A 14,095-nucleotide genomic window follows, 5' to 3' on the forward strand; every position below is an offset into this window, starting at 1 on the left:
TCTCTTCTTCTTTTCTATATCTAGGCTGTTTTTCTATTTTAATTAAAATCTAGTTTGCTTCTTTTCAAAATTATCCTGTGGGATCCACTGTCTTAACAATGTGTTGTTCTTCTTAATTTATTTTTCATACAGTGTGTCTGTTGTAGATGTGGCTACCTGCCAACCCTCTGGATTCTCTTGACAATCCCACTTTTCACTGCCCCCTTCCCTCCTGTCCTCGCCAGCTCCACATTTCGGCAACAAAATTACTCCATAAATTCACTAGAATGCAGGAAAACAGTCTCTGAAATTAACCATTTTCTGGGAAAAGATCCACTCATATCCTGGTTGGACTTGGTCTCCCAATTCAGACTATGATGTCTGAAGGCTGGCAAGTACACCAACCGTGATAACTGTCTTGGCTTTTCATCTGTAAATGCTTTAAAATCGTGCATTCGTCTGCTAAACTGTTTAAACTAAATGCCTGGCGGTTGAGGGGCAGTTATAGTGCAGCGGCAAACAGAAAAAAAGAAAAAAGAAAAAAGAAAAAAAGAAATTAAAACACCTGAGATCTGGAGCAGACTTCCTCCAGATGACCTGGATGGTTCATAACATTGCACAAAAAATGTATTTTGGGGTTTAAAATGACTTACGGTGAAATTTACCTGGTGTATTTCCTGCTGCAGAAGGACCAGTGTGTACAATGAAATGACATCTAGTGTTGAACTTGCAGGCTGTTGGAGAAACTGTGGTGGCTGCAAAACTCATGAAAAAAGCAAAAGGCCGGATTTAGAGCTAGTGTTTGGTTTGTTCGTTCTGGGCCATGGTGGTGCAACACGGGGGACTCCAGCCCCCAGGAAGTGTGCCAGGCTTTCAAGCAAATTTGACATAGTGTCCAAACTGTGTAATGACAACATCACATGATGCACTGCAGCTCATTTTTCCCACAAGCTTACATTGTGAAATAAGTGACTGCAAAACTGTGAATTTTTTGGAGCTTTACAAAGCCTGCAAAATAATTCATTTCAGTATCAGGACTTGACCAATTTGTTCCAATAACATTTGGAAAGTTTAGAGGAGCAGCACGATTATTTCATTTTTTTTCCACTCAGCAGCCACCAAGTCTTTAGTGCACTTCAGCTGCATGATAAGGAAGGACACGCAGAAGACCTGGATAATTTTATAGATCGAATTACTGTGATGTCATGATAGCAACAGTCACATCTGGATAGAAAACTAGCAGTCAGTTTGAATTTGAAATGATTTACTTCTGTTGTAATTTTCAGTTGTAGCTGTAACAATCGAACATAAATAGTTAAACACGGTCATCTGACCTGTTAAACATTTTGAGCTGTTCTTATTTTATACACTGTGTTGCTTTGCAAGCATCTTTGATAACCACCCAGCAGTGACAGGTTGGACCTGCCTGCCAGCCTGAAATATCTGTTCATGGACCAAACGATGGTTCTCTGCCAGTTGTGTCCTTGCTTGGTTCACTTCATGTACCCAACTTCGTCTCGGTCTGGCTGCAGTTTATGCTGCGTAGCGACACCAAGACGCATTTTCTTTGAGAGAGAGAGCAGAAGTGGTCGAAGAGACTGAATGGGAAGACAGGTGGTAGCAAGAAAGCAGGAAAGCAGACGAAGCAGAGAAATAAAATGTTATTTTCTTATTGTTTCACAAAAGTTATGTTCAAAGCACAAATAAGCCCCCTCTAAGCCTCAACACAGCTGCACAACCCTGTGCCAATCACTGCAACCCCTGATTTGGTCTGAATACAGTTTCTCGTTTTGAGTAAAATCAAGCTTCTTTCTTTAGTCTGTGACCCAACAGGTAAATGAGGTCTCCAGCCTAAGCATAAATTTGCATTTTGGGGTTGTACATCCATAGTCGGTGCATTACCTAAAATTATCCACCATCTGTTGAAGTATATATATTTAGATTTTTCTCACCACTTTACATTTCTGTCAGAAAGGCCTTTATTTTGGTGCTACATTTTCTCAACCACTATTCCTACACATTAGAAAACCAAACTATCCCTTTACATCAGAAGGATTTTCTATCCTGAAATTATTGTAAACTAACTTTGCACCACTAAGCAGCTTTCACAGAAATGAACGGAGGCCCGACTCCAGGGCTGCGTCCATCCATGGGTGGACTTTTTTAAAGGAGAAAATATCTAGTTGCAGATGCACTTAATAGATGTTTACACTGAGAGTAAGTGAAGCTTGGAGGCATGAGGTCATCGCTGAATATTATCTCGGCTTGAACTTCCTCACCTCACGCTTTGCAAGTGCTCCGCCAGTGGCGTTAGTCATGAGACAGGTCATCTGTGCTCATATCTGCCACAAATCCATCTAATGGCCATCCTGAGGGAGAGAGAGCCAAGACAGGGGCCAAGACAGAGACAGTCTCCACTTCCTTCAGACTTCCTGAGAGTTAAAGGAGTGAATCACAGAGTCAGCTCAAGATCATGTTCAGATTTGTCTTCTAAAAATCAGACATGTTTGATTGAAGTGTGGAGCCAGCGCTGGTCTGACGCTCAGCGCGCCGAGGAGAGATTTTAATCATAAATCTAAACATGTTCCTGACTCTACGTGAACAGCAGCACAATTGTTGCTGCCAGAAGACTTCGCTCCTTCCTTTACTCAATATTGACCTTCAGCACGTTTCTTGTAGTGAACACAGAGCAAGCGAGGTTAAGTCTGAAACATGTAACGTTCAAAGTTCAGCTCTTTCTAGATCAGTGGTTCTTAACCTTTTTCAGTCACGACCCTCAGAATAATTAGGCTGGTGATCACGACCCGCTCGCCCCTGTCTGCCTGAGAAACTCAAACATGCTTCGAAGCTCACAGCTACACTAAATAAAAGATTCTATAATCTATTCTAAGACAATTAATGTCACTGGAGCAGGCAGTGTAATGTATAAATACAGCCCTCATTACCCATCATGCTGTGACTGAGTAGTTTATAATAGTTTCTATTTTATGTTGCAAAATGCAAATGTTATTTTTTATCAGTGTTTGTTCAGAACATGATGGTTTATGTTGCTAAGTGTCATTTTTGTGCTGGTTTACAGTTTTGCCCATGAGTGAGTTTGCTGCCAGGGTCACGTTCAGTCTCAACAAAGCATAGTGAAACATTTATTTAAACAGAAAGCCAGGGGTGTTTCTAGAGAGGGGGGCACTGGCCACCCCGACATCTGATTGGCCACCCCATTATCCTGCAAGTATGATTGGTTATCCGTCCAGTGAGAGGCAGGACTGTAGTTTCAACCAGCTCTTTAATGAGTATTTTTAAATGTGCATTGTTTTGTTTTGTATGTACTGTGCTTTAGCTTTTTACTGGGTAATGTATGTAAATAATAAATCATAAAAATAAAACTGTTTTTCATAGTGGAGCGTGGAGGATGAATGTACTTCACACCTCACCTGGGCCACCCCATGTCATCTGGACACGCCCCTGCAGAAAGGGAGGCGTGTTGAACACCCTGCTCTGTACGCAAGTGTGCTGCGCTGCAACGCCTTTTTGATACAGCTGTGTTTTTATATATGCCACTGCTGATTGGGTATCACCTCTGACACGCCCATCAAAGGAGAGAATATGTACCTGAAAGCCAGTCGCACACCGCTGCGCACTGTTCTGAGGAAACATGTCATTCAGTCCAGAAGCTGTAACAAAACAGTGCAGAACATTTTCAGATCGAACGTGCCTCAGCTGTATTTTACATATTTTGGAGTGCTCGTCTCTCATGTTGAATGTCTTTATGGGGCTGCTGTCACTGAGAGCTGCTTCCAGACTCTCATTCAGTGCTGCCTGCCACAATATTTTATTTTATTTTTGTCTCCACGACCATCTGGCCACAACCAAAAAATATCACCAACCCTCTCGGGAGCCCCAGCCCCTCAGGTTCAGAGCCACTGTTCTAGACAAACAGCTATTTGTGCTTTAAATTATCAAGGTGTACTGGTGCATTGTGGTATACAGATGAAGCTCAGAGGCAGAGGCTGTCAAATGAGACGCTCCACAGAGGGGAAGTTAAAAATTATTACATTAGTTATCTAAAGGGGATCACATAAGAGCTTAAATGTGTGTGATCTGGTTACATATTTGGGAATTTCACTGTTTTTCCAAGAGTCAGTGCCTTTGGACAGAAATGTTCATGTATTTGGTGTAATCTGACTGCAATATTGAGCAATACTGAGCTATCAAGCATACAAAAATGAAATTACATGCACCGAACAAGTGCTTCAATTTAAAACACACAGAATGGAAATCAAAACAGGCATAGATCAATTAATGTAAAGCATAAAAAATGACAAACACCAAACCAAATTAAAAAAAGAGAGAATGAAAAAAAATCGAAATTGAAAAAATAATCGAACAAAACTAAATAAACTAAAGTGGGGCCTTTTTCCGAGCCTCGTCTGAGGTGAGGCCTCTGCAACAATGCTGAAGACTCCCGAGTGCTGTTGAGCCAGATCTCCAGGAGATGTCAGCAAATATCTACAGTAAGTACAGTAGATGCCTGGTCTTTATCAGACAGAGACGAGGTTGCAGATGGTAATTTAAAGGGCCTTTTCTTCACTGAGCACCAGAAACCCTTGAGACGGTGCATCTATACAGTCAAGTATATATTGACTATTTAAACAAAGAACTCAGGGGACCATAGCTGTGATGCATCGTAATTTCTTTCCTTAGAAAATATATCTGCTAACCATTCTTTTAATGATCTTTAAATGAACATAAAAGGTTTGTGATTTCATACTTGAAACTCTGAACCTGGTTGTTATGTTCAACTTGTTTTCATGTTTTTCCATTTAATCCAACCATCCCCTCCGAAACCTCAGCGCTGAAAACAAGAGCATAATCACTACAGCAGCCATCAGCACGCTAACCTGCTGTCAGATCAGCACAATACACCAGCGGCTAACCTGTAGTTGTAACACATCGGCGCGTTGTGTGTGTGTGTGTGTGTGTGTGTGGCTCCAGCATTAGCATCCAGTCCCCTGTGGCACTGCCAGCCAGTCAGCTCAGCACAGCGTTCAGTGAAGGGTTTCAGAGCTCATCAAACTCAAAACCTCCCACAGAAACAATGCTCCATATCAATTTAACCCAAATTCTAGGGAGGGCAACAAGCTGTGGGCTCGAGCAGCTTTTCCATTTGGGGCGTCAGTAAGCAGGGCCACATCCGGCGACCTAAGAAAAGTTCATCTGAGGGAGGGTTTATGCCCAAGGCTACCCCTTAGATGCGAACATTAAAACCCTTCCACACACACAGCTTTTTATTCTGGCTGGGCTACGTGGTCAAATTAAACTGACAGACTGGATCGTGTGTGTGTGTGTGTGTGTGAGTGTGTGTGAATGTGCATGCGTAGGCACCCTTTTACTTTGCAACTCTGATGCTTTCTGCTGCTCAGAGGGATATACTGTGTGTCTCGCTGCTTTGAACTTCAACACACACAGAGCCAGCAGTTGCCAAGCAATTACAGAGAAAGCCTGCTCTCTGGGCGTGCCTTCGGAAAAGCAGACCATGTTTTCTCTTCCCTTTTTTTTCATTTTGTTTTTTTTTTTTTTTTTTGTTTGGTCAGAGAATGACATAATAAAATATGAATGAGAAATGCGGTCGGTGCCTCGGCGCTCTGTGTCTGCGAGGTCCAGGTGGTGTGGTAAAGACAATCCGTCTCCTGACCGCGGTACCCAGCTGGGATGCTGGGGGCCAGATGGTCTGCTCACAACAGGTAATCACAGCCAGCATGCTGATACACTGACAACCACACAAATGGGTTACCAGAACTACCCAGAGTATTTGGGATGCTGTGATGGGACCCTCACCAGCCGGGCTCCAGGGCCTCGTCTATCCGGTCTGACACCGGCGCTGTGCAGCGAAGCAGCGAGTTATTAAAGGGAGCTCAAATATGGATTCCTTAAAGCAGGGATGTCAAACTCAGTTGCATCATAAGCCACATCAGCATTATATAAATATATCTACTTGTTATCATATCACATACATGCCTTTGCATTTGATTATTATTGGCTTTAGTAATAACTTAATAATGAGAAAGCAGAAGTGTAGCCTACAACTATAAGGAGAAGGAGAATAAGAAAAAGGCATATTACCAGTCAATACTCCATATTGCTATTTATTCTTAAATAATTAAATATACTAAGCAGTATAAGATGAAGAAGACATACCAGCATGTCTCGATTAAGTACAGACATGTTTTTGCTTTTCTGTCTTTTATGAGATTGTCTTTTCTCTGCATCAACTTTTCTTTTCTTAGACATTTTTCTTAGCTGCTGCCATTAAAGTTAACAGGCTAGAGTGCCACTGTTGGAAGCAGATATATGAATGTAGCTCATACACATGACATTTAGCGATGAGACACCTTCAGTGCACGGATAACAAAATCATATGCATTCTGGGACATTACTCTAATGATGCCTTACTTACATAACGCTGCATAAAAGTAAATTGTGCAAATTATATTCTTTGCCAGCTTGATCTTTTTAAATAGAATCGTATGAGATACTTATCTATAGTCAGTGTATTACCTTCAGTGGATGACGGTCGCCATACGACCAGTTTGGAGAAGCAACATGAGTACCGGTGTAGGAAGATAAGTGATGTACTGCTGGGGTCAGGCTCAGAAGCAACACATATTTTAGCCACTTGAAAAGAATCAATATCAGTTCAAGTGTATGTTCTACTTAGAATATTTTCACCACTTTATGTTGCTGTCAGTCAGACTTTTCTGATGGGAAATGCCGTTATGTAAGCATAGACTCTCAAAAGTCACCAGACTCCTTTAGCAAAATGGATCAATTTGACCTCACAGAACACAGGAGTTGTTTGAAACTAAGTGATTAAACAGCAGTTCAATAAAGAAAACTCACAAAGAAGATTCTCAGCAGTGTTAGACAAAGAAAGAAAGAAAATAAGAAGAAAGTGCAAAGAAGCAAATCAGTCACATGGGTTGGGGGGGTGCATGTCTTTTTGTGTTGTACTTTTCTTTTTTGAGCAATACTTTTCTTTTTCTTTTTTGTCCTACTTTGTTCCTTGAATCTATTGTTTAATCAGCGGCCTATTGTTGAAAAAAGTTGAATACAGAACAGTTGTGTTCTGCCTGTATTTTCTCCAATAAACAAATCAGAAAAGCAACAGCAACTCCTGTTTTCATCATCAAATCAAACATCATCAAAATTAATTGCTTAGTTATTTTGATTATTTACTTAAAGATTAATAAATCAATTTGTAAACAAATATATTAACGCCTATGTTAATGGTACAATTAGTCTGACTTAATTAAATGTTTTATTAGTATTTCTGTGACACTTTTGGTCTTTCATATTATATAAGATAAATATCACTGTCTTTGAAGCCACCAGACTCAGTTGGGACTTTACTTCTTTACAGTTGTTGTTTTTGCTGGTGGAGTCTGGTGGTTTTGGAGAGATATTTGGTCTGAAATGGTGGTTCCTGTTGGAAAAGTTTGTCTGAGAACAAGGTAAAGTGGTGAAAATATTCCAAATACAGCATACACTTAAATTGATTTTTTTAGGAGGCTAAAATACATTTTGCTGACTATCCTAAGTCCCTCATACAGTCCTACTTAAAAAAAAATCCAAGCTATCCCTTTAAATGGCATTAAACAGCAAATATTTTATTTATTTTGCAAAGAAACTCACATTCATGAATTCATCTCTTCACCTGAAGCCATGACAGCAGAGATAAAATGTCAGAGGATGTTTCACAGAAGTTTCTGTTTGTTAGGTGAATATCTTTAAGTTCCTCCATGAAAGCAGTTTGTAGAGAAGGTCAGATCCCGGGGCCCGGCTCCTGCATTAATACACTCTCCCCCTGCAGAGGCAAGCTACTTTAATACTCCTCCTGGTTGAGGTTTCCACTTGCATGCATTCATTGAATTCATTATTTTGAAAGGTTTGGGGTATTATTTATAGTGTTGGAATAAAATGTTAAAAACTGTGTACGCGGCATAATAAGTGGTCTTATAAAAAGGTCGGAGTTCCTTTTTGCGCAGCGCTTTCGAAATGAAAAGTTTGGGCTTCCAGTCACGGAAGGTTCTGGGCGTGCAGGTGGTGCAGGTAAACAGGTTACATCAATGTTCAGACACATGCAACAGTCCTGTCAAGAAAATAGTAACGCCAAAGTATCACCCAAAGCTATTGCACTCATCTTTAATGATGCAAGGGTTTTCATTATCATTATGTATAATAATCAGACATATTAGCAATAAGAGCTAATGCCCTGCTGTCAGCTTACTTTGGATAAATCCCTCCAGTGTGATACAAACAGCTCTATATTGCACACACACCTCCCCCAGTCTCTAACTTGCTCCCCCCTCCCTCTCTGCCTCTTTCAGCTCACTGAACTGAGTGAAATGTCTTTCCGACTAAATGATTTTTTTTTTTTTTTTTGCACGGTGGGAACGTTGCCATGGAGACAGCAGTCCCCCCCCCCCAACCTCCCCAACCCCTCCTCCCACTTTTCTCTCTCAACAGTCTACAGCATTAAAGCTGCGCTAACTGGTGCGTTGTCACGTGTGTGTGTGCATGTGTGTGATAGTGGTGTGTGTGATAGTAGTGTGTGTGTGTGTGTGCGTGTGTGTGTTTCGCTCTTCTTGAACTGTTAACACCGTCAGTGTGCTGCAGGTGCCCCACGATGAGTGTGTCTATATACAGAGCTATCCTCCTCCACCTCCTGTTCCCACTTCCACACACATCCTGCGTGCAGCTATCCCCTCTCTTCTCCTCCAGGTTTTTCCCATTTGTGTCCTCCTCCTCCTCTTCTTCCTCCTCACACCGGCTCTTCATCCTCCTTCATTTGTTTAATCCTCTCCTACTCCTCCTTCTCTGTCATCCCCCTGCACATCCGAGCTCGGTCTTCCTCCTCTCTGCTCTGCTTTCTGCTGAAGCGCCGGAGTTGCTGATTGCTACTGGTGTGCATCTTTGCTTCAGAGAGACATAATAACCACATGACAAATAATATGAGTGTTTTAAAAATAAAGGAGGGCAAAACAGAAGTAGGGAGGCCAGATGGAGTGAAGCACACAGGCCAGGCAGCCTTGCTCCATTTTGCATTTAGGCAAAACGCGGCCACAATAAAGAATTCATGACAAAGTGGCTGAATAATTACACACGACTTAATGCACAGCAGAAAGTCAGAGAGGTTGGCGAAGAAAAAAAAAAAGTTCAGGCTGCGTCTGTCCAGGTAGACTGTCTTACCTTCCACGCCTGAGTCAAATATAGACCGTGTGCATCTGAAATGCCCAGAGTCTTGCATTTTATATATAGCACACTGCCTGGCATGTGTGACAGCAGCTTCACCACCTCTTCTGCCTCCCAGCCCGGCGGATTAAAAGAAGTCAGAGACACGAAGCTGGATGATACATATCCTTTATTTCCATTATCATTGCTTCAGCCACACTGTTACTTACACATTCACCGAAATCCTGCGACCTGGTACAGCTGTCCTGACTGAAACAATCGCCCTGACTGAACCCCTCACTCAAAATCTCAGCATTAACCAATAAAAAAGTAAACCTCTTGAATAAATTATATATAAAAAAAACAATAAATCAAAAAGAATACCAATTCGAGAAAGATAAATACAGCATAAACAATGTTATTTCATCATCGTTGTTTTTGACCACAGAGATAAACAATTGCTAGGTCTCCATTTAGTCGTCATTAGTAGTATTAGTATCAAGTTCATTGTCAGATTTTGCTTAAAGCATCTCTTATATAATTTTTCATTGCATCAAGTTGACATCATTCATGTTAATATAAGCATGCAAACATGTTTCCCCATGACCATTCAGAACTGCACTAACACGAGAAGACAGCGAGAGAGAGAGAGAGAGAGAGAGGGGGAGAGAATAGAGAGGATAGGAGGGGAGGAGGGGGTGTCGTACGCAGAAAGAAAGAGGGCAAGATGGAGGGACGCAAGATAGCAGAGGGAGCGGGAAGAAAAAAAACAGCGAGAAATGGATAGGTGAGGGGGAGGTGGTGGTGGTGGTGGTGGTGGTGGGTGAGTGGAGCGCGGGAGGAAAGGTAAGGGCTGCTGGAGGAGAGAATGAGTAATCAGACAGTAATCAGACAGACAGAAACAGAAAGAACCGGGTGAACGGAGGAAAGGAGGAAGAGAATAAGGGAAAGGGCTGGTTCCACTATGAGTTTTGTAATCTATTACCAGGCAGTAACACGAGGGCTAAATAGGGTAGACACGAGCAGAGAGGAAGTGCTGGGAAAGAGAGAGTTATGGGGCCTTGAGACCAATGGATCAATACCATATCTACTTATACAAGCTGATCAATAACCCCTCCAGCTGACAATCCACACAGAATACTTGCTAGGTATGATGTGGGATGTGTCACCTTCCCCATACCTGATCAAGCACACCGGTGTGTCACCGTACCCGATCAAACAGGGTAGGGAGAGAGGGTGGGAACGAGGGAGTTATGGGGCCTTGAGACCAATGGATCATTACCAAATCTACTTATACAAGCTGATCAATAACTCCCCGAGCAGACAGACCCACACAGAATACTTGCTAGGTATGATGCGGGATGTGCTACCATACCCGATCAAGCAGGGTAGGGGAGGGAAGAGTAGGGTAGGGTAGATGCAAGCAGAGAGAGGGAGTTATGGGGTCTCAAGACTGATGGATCAATACCATATCTACTTATACCAGCTGATCAATAACTCCCTGAGCAGACAGACCCACACAGACTACTTGCTAGGTATGATGCGTTACCATACCCGATCAAGCAGGTTAGGGTAACGCAGGGTGAACACGAGCAAAGAGAGGCTGGGAAGAAGTAGCTATGGGATCTCAAGACCGATGGATCAATACCATACCAACTTATACAAGCCGATCAATAACCCTACCAGCTGACAACCCAAACAGAATACTTGCTAGGTTTGATGCAGGATGTTACCATAACCAATCAAGCAGGGTAGGGTAGGGTAGATACAAGCAGAGAGGGTGGGAAAGAAGTAGTTATGGGGCCTCGAGATTAATGGATCAATACCACACCTACTTATACGAGCTGATCAATAACTCCCCGAGCAGACAGACCCACACAGAATACTTGCTAGGTATGATGCAGGATGTGTTACCCGATCAAGAAGGGTAGAGTAGGGTAGGATACGGTAGACACAAGCAGAGAGAGGCTGGGAACGAGGGAGCTATGGATCAATACCATATCTGCTTATAAAAGCCGATCAATAAACCCACCAGCTGGCAACACTCGCTAGATGTGATGCGGGATGTGTCACCATACCCGAGCAAGCACACCGGTGGGTCTCACTGCGCTTCCACGGTCCAAAGATAAAGAGAAAGAAACTAGATCCCTCCCCGAAAACACACACACACACACACACACACACACACACACACACACACACGCCCACATAAACTCCTCCGTTAAACGTGTGTGTGTGAGAGGATGAAAAAGAAATGGCAACAATAGCAATACAAGTAGCTGTAGTGAGGTGTTGTACTGTTGTTTTGCTGAGGTTACAGTAGTAGTAGTAGTCGTAGTAGTGGTGACAGACATGGCTTTATAAGTCTGTATCAGCTTACACACAGGAAGTGCAGAAAATCCAGGCGCTTGTTTTCTCACAACACCTCCTCCCTGTTGTCTTGCTTTAAGGGGATCTAAATTTGTCATGATCTGTAGGCCGTAACAAATGAGCCTCGGATGTTTTTTTTTTTTTTTTTTTTTATTTCTTCATTTTTTTTGTGTTCCTTCCAGTAAATTTAATCAAAACACACCCAACAATTTAATTTTCAATCACTGTGCCATCTGTTTTTTTTTTTCCCTCGGACATACAGTACACAAATTACTGAAAGAAGTACACGATCAACACAGTTACTTACATCAGGCAAAGGGTTAGAGAGGAAGAGAGGAGGGTCGGATGATTGGCAGCTGATCTCAGAGACGACATAGACAATACAAACTAATGTCTATGAGAGACAGTGTTTCCCCACCTAGTGCAATGAGGCACATATAGTACACACACATTCTCACACACACATACACACACACACACACACAGAAAATGGCTCCTCCTAAAGACACGGGACAGAAGACACGTTTGGCTCCGAGACGAAGCGTTTCAGTCTGTGGATGCCAGGATTCAGGGGAGTTGGAGGGGAGGTGGGTGGGGCGAAGACGGGGAAGGAGGCGGTGAGCACACAAACGTGTCACACACACACACACGCACACACACACACACACACGCAAGGTCACAGTGACACACAGGCATCATACACACACACACGCACAGACACGCACGAATACAAAACAAACACGCCCACAAACACGGAAACACACACTAATAAAAGCAACACGGACGTGTGTGTCCTTCTAAAGTCTTGTCAGGGACATGGCGTGGACTTGAACATAACCGTTTTCTCAGTTGAAGCTGGACGATGACTTCTCGAGAAAAGAAAAGAGAAAAGAAAAAGAGTCCTGGAATGATAGAAAAATAAAGTAGAGTGGTGATATCCTTCCCTGCGGAAAACATCCTCCAGCGAGTGCAATCCGAACAGATGCTGGTCCCGTCCTAAACGCAGGTTTCATTCAGCCTGCGTAGTCCTACATTTAGGAAAAGTCTTGGCCAGAAAGCAGAGGACAATCAACTAGTCCGCGTCTCTCTGAAGCTCACACCATTGCATCCTCGGTGGACTGTAAAAAATGGCATGAATAAACTCCTTTTCTGATGATTTTTTTTCTCTGATGTATAATGTATCACACAAACAACAAAGCAAAAAAAATAAAAATAAAAATAAAAAATTGATGAGCACCATGAGGACCGTGACAAAAAGCATGAGGAAGAGGGACACATTTCAAAGGTTGCTTAACATGCTTAAACCAAAGAGTCTGTCCTCATTTTTCACTCCTCTGACATCAATAAAGACCACTTTGTCGTCTTTCCTCTGGGGAAAATAAGCCTGAAACAAGAGGGTGCGGTGCCAGGAGAAGGCGTCCAAAATGGCCGGGAGAATCCACCTCGGATGTTTTGTCCTGCTAAGTACTATGTGAGATGTTTGTTTTTTTTTCTCATACAGTACGTCATATACTGTACACCAATGTTGCAAAGAAAAATATCGACATAGTGATTTTCTTCTTTTATAGTCTGTACAAGGGCATGAACCTTTGGTCCTGGTCGAAACGGCCATTCTGGGATGGCTTTCTTTTTTTTCTTTTTTTTTTTTGTTTTGAAGAGAGAAAAGTTTGTCACATCACACTCCTCCTAGATGAAACACTACACTAATCTGAAGCACACATGAACTACGCACATACTACAAACTCTGTGTGTATTTGTGTGTGTGTATGTGTGAGTTATGTGTGTGCGTTCCCTTGCCAGATCCCCAAATTTACACCCGATATCGGTCCTACTGTACCATTTAGTGTCTGCATGTGTTTGTAAATGTGTAGTCTGATGCTCAAAGTGTAGCTCGTGATGGATGCTGTTGTTTTTTTTTCTTTTCCTCCTGTTCGGTAAAGACAGCACAGGACGTGGAGGATTCATTAGCAGGAGCAAAACAGCACTAGCAGTCGGACACTAGCAGTGTCTCCACGTCTCTCTTTCTTTGATGGAGAGAATTATTCACAGATGAGAGGAAAGAAAGGAAAGTCTGGAGCTGGAGAGATGATAATGACCTGAGGAAAGAGGGAATAAGGGAGAAGAGGGAGATTAAGCAGGAGGGAGACACTAGGGGGGCGAGAGAATATATAAACAGTATGCAGTACTGTAAGTTTGGGGGGAGGAGGGGGAGATGCATTACATAACCCATAACATCTAGATTATACAGATGCTTCTGCCTTAGAGCTCCTACTTCTGACAGCTCCACTGCCTCCTCTTTATCACACACTCACAGTTAGGTCATGCTTGTAAAGACTCAACCAGTTTTCTGTGCAAATCTGACTTGAGAGCATCTGCTGCACAGTACATGGATGTTCTTTAAGATTCCAGTACAGGGAGTCTTCTTCACAAGCAGAAATAAAGGAACGTATATGTGAAATTATGGCACGCTTTCTAATGTCACCTACAAAACAACCCTACAGCGTGTGTGATAGCATGC

At 42.5% G+C, this 14,095-nt stretch overlaps 1 protein-coding gene across 1 annotated transcript in view; it reads right to left on the reverse strand.

The window, feature by feature from the left end:
* Positions 1-9,969: 9,969 nt before the first annotated feature.
* Positions 9,970-14,095, reverse strand: part of syt3 (synaptotagmin III) — a 53,942-nt gene continuing 49,816 nt past the window's right edge. The window contains exon 13 of the mRNA XM_084744321.1: positions 9,970-13,673. The gene's annotated coding sequence lies outside the window, so the exon portion shown is untranslated. The remainder of the gene's footprint in view (positions 13,674-14,095) is intronic.

This window comes from Lutjanus erythropterus, chromosome 19 (assembly GCF_056507025.1).
Source record: "Lutjanus erythropterus isolate fLutEry1 chromosome 19, fLutEry1.hap2, whole genome shotgun sequence".
Taxonomy (NCBI): domain Eukaryota; kingdom Metazoa; phylum Chordata; class Actinopteri; order Lutjaniformes; family Lutjanidae; genus Lutjanus; species Lutjanus erythropterus.